Genomic DNA, 2977 nt, shown 5'->3' with positions numbered 1-2977 from the left:
TTTTTTTTAAGACAGGGTCTCTCTGTGTTGCCCAGGCTGGAGTGCAGTAGCAGGATCACAGCTCGCTGTACCCTCGACCTCCCCAGGCTCAGGTGATCCTCCAGCCTCAGCCTCCTGAGTAGTTGGGACTACAGGCACACACCCCCACACCTGGCTAATTTTTTCTATGTTTTGTAGAGACAGAGTTCTCCCCCAGGCTGGTCTCAAACTCCTGGGCCCAAGTGATCCTCCTGCCTCTGCCTCCCAAAGCACTGGGATTATAGGCATGAGCCAACAGGCTCAGCCATGCATGGCTTCTGATGTTACTCAACATGCATGCATTTGTTGGAAATGGCAAAAACCTGAGGCCGGGCATGGTGGCTCACACCTATAATCCCAGCACTTTGGGAGGCCCGGGCAGGCAGATCACTTGAGGCCAGAAGTTCGAGACTAGCCTGGCCAGCACAGTGAAACCCCATCTCTATCAAAAATACAAAAATTAGCCCGGTATGGTGGCGGGTGCCTGTAATTCCAGCTACTCGGGAGGCTGAAGCACAAGAATCGCTTGAACCGGGAGGCAGAGAGATCGCACCACTACACTCCAGCCTGGGCAACAGACCAAGACTGTTTCAAAAAAAAAAAAAAAAAAAAACTCTGGGCACAGTGACTCACGCCTGTAATCCCAGCACTTTGGGAGGCCAAGGTGGGCGGATCACGAAGTCAGGAGTTGGAGTCCAGCCTCACCAACATGGTGAAACCTCGTCTCTACTAAAAAAAAATGCAAAAATTAGCCAGGCGTGGTGACGGGCGCCTGTAATCCCAGGTACTCAGGAGGCTGAGGCAGGAGAATCGCTTGAAACCCGGGAGGGAGAGGTTGCAGTGAGCCGAGATCACACCACTGCACTCCAGCCTGGGCGACAGAGCAAGACTTCATCTAAAAAAAAAAAAAAATCAAAAAAACAAAAAACAAAACACCTGGGAACAACTTCCTATATGTTCATCAAAGGAATGGATACATGAAACTCGTTATAGTTGAGAGAGTACCATCTAATAGTTAAAAGGGGTGCATTGGATCTGTACTGACATAAGGAAATCCCAAAAACATAATGTTGAGGAAAAAAGCAAGTTGCAGAATACAGCATGATGCACAATTTGTGTGTATCTTAAAATCCCACGCAGTAGATACTGTTCATGGACACATGCTTACATACAAGATTTTTAAAGTGAAAGGGAAGAATATACATTAAATTCATGACAGTCTGCCACAAAGAAGGAAAAAAGCACAGAACGGGATAGGGAGCATAAATAAAGTTGTAAAGTTTTATTTCTTTTAGTACTTATAAATGGCTGTAAGGCAAATGGCAAACTGTTAGCAACAGTCAATTCTGAATGGGGGATGCATAGTCCCGTATTTTTCTATATTCTCATATTTTCTCCCCCCGCCCCCAAAATATGTATCAGGGTTGGTGGAGATTATCTGGAGCACTTATGACTGTAAGGCAGGGGTCAGCAAACTTTGTAAAGGGCCAGGTAGTAAATATTTTAGGCTTTGCAAGCCATAGGCTTTGTAATGCAGCTACTCCACCCTGCCATCCTAGCAGCCACAGGAAATAGTAAATGAATACATGTGGCAGTGTTTCAATAAAACTTTATTTACAGACACTGAAAACTGAATTTCATATACTTTTCATAAGTCACAAAATATTACTGTTTTGGTTTTTATTTAACCATTGAAAAATGCGAAAGGCCGGGTGTGGTGGCTCACACCTACATGCGTGATTACAATCTCAGCACTTTGGGAGGCCGAGGTGGGAGTATCACTTGAGCCTAGAAGTTTGAGACCAGCCTGGACAACATGGCAAGACCCATCTTGACAAAAGAAAAAAGAAAACATAAAACCATTCTTAGCAGGCCATAAAAAACAGGTGGCATGACAGATTTAGCCTATGGGCAATAAATAGTTTGGCAACCCTGCTTTACTAAGGTAACCAAAATAGATTTGGGTGTCCTTTCCTGTTACTGGATGTCTTTTCCTGGTACTTGTTAAACAATTCTGTATGTTTACATCATGTTACTAAATTGCCTATGTTTTATTAGAACACTGTAGCTCACACAGGCAGAAACTTAGGTATACACACAGCTGTGTAAACTTAAAAGCCAATTAAGTAAGAAAGGTTAGGAAGTGCCCCTACAAATCCAAACCCTAGCTCAAGAGTTGCTTTTTCCTGATAGATTTCCTGAAATGCTGTGAGCCAGGCCCTCCCTGCCCTCTCCTCTCTCTGGTGTCTTAAAGCAAGGACTCTACCATTTATTTGATGCTCAGCCACCTCCCTTCCTTCTTTATTCCTTCATGCTTCACTCTTGTGTTTTGACTTGCCAATAGGCCTGTATCTTCGTGGCGTCTAGGCAGGTACCACATGTGAAACATTTGCATACTGTCCGCGTTGTGGATGACAGCAATGACCCTGAAGTCAGATAGATTTTGTTTAAATCCTGGTTTCACTAGTTACCAGCTCTATGGCCTTGGGCAAATGACTTGATCTCTCCCAATTTGGTTTCATCAGCTGTCAAACGGGGATAATAATAGTATCTAGCTCACAGGTTTCCTATGAGGTTTAAATCTAATGATGTATGTATGTAAAGATACTAGCTCTGTGCTTGGTACATAAGTCTTCAATGATGCTAACTAATTAAAATTAGCACAGAGCTAAAACCCCCATCAATTTATGTGCCTTCCTTATTAAAGTGAATTAGAGCAACACAGAAACATCACAATTGCAATTATTTTTTTTTTTTTGAGACGGAGTTTTGCTCTTGTTGCCTGGTCTCACAGTTGCAATTCTTCTAAGAATCATCCCACTGCCGGGCGCGGCGGCTCACGCCTGTAATCCCAGCACTTTGGGAGACTGAGGCGGGTGGATCACCTGAGGTCAGGAGGTTGAGACCAGCCTGACCAACATGCAGAAACCCCATCTCTCCTAAAATACAAAACTAGCCG

Source organism: Rhinopithecus bieti, unplaced genomic scaffold (assembly GCF_001698545.2).
Source record: "Rhinopithecus bieti isolate Rb0 unplaced genomic scaffold, ASM169854v2 scaffold_6776, whole genome shotgun sequence".
Lineage (NCBI taxonomy): Eukaryota > Metazoa > Chordata > Mammalia > Primates > Cercopithecidae > Rhinopithecus > Rhinopithecus bieti.
Note: the sequence above shows the minus strand (reverse complement) of the source record.